The sequence below is a fragment of the Sinocyclocheilus rhinocerous genome, unplaced genomic scaffold (assembly GCF_001515625.1).
Source record: "Sinocyclocheilus rhinocerous isolate Xijiao unplaced genomic scaffold, SAMN03320098_v1.1 scaffold739, whole genome shotgun sequence".
Classification (NCBI taxonomy): domain Eukaryota; kingdom Metazoa; phylum Chordata; class Actinopteri; order Cypriniformes; family Cyprinidae; genus Sinocyclocheilus; species Sinocyclocheilus rhinocerous.
Window position 1 is genome coordinate 44,616 of NW_015635049.1, and position 480 is coordinate 45,095.

The window sequence follows — 480 nt, forward strand, 5'->3', positions numbered from 1 at the left end:
TTCCAAATCTTCAATACTTATCTTGCTGGATCTGTCCACTGCTTTTGACACAGTTAACCACCAGATCCTCCTGTCAACCCTATTGGCAAAGGGCATCTCAGGAACCACACTCCAGTCGTTTGAGTCTTACCTATCAGATAGGCCCTTCAAGGTATCTTGCAGAGGTGAGGTGTCCAAGTCGCAACATCTAACTACTGAGGTGCCTTAGGGCTCAGTTCTTGGACCACTTCTCTTCTCTGTCTACATAGCATCACTAGATTCTGTCATTCAGAAACATGGCTTTTCATATCACTGCTATGCTGATGACACTCAACTCTACCTCTCATTCCATCCTGATGATCCGACGATAGCTGCTCGCATCTCAGCTTGTCTAACAGACATTTCTTGCTGGATGAAGGACCATCACCTTCAACTCAACCCAGCCCAACTCAGTCCGAGCAGCTGAGTCCTTAGCCATCTTCAAGAATCGGCTAAAAACAA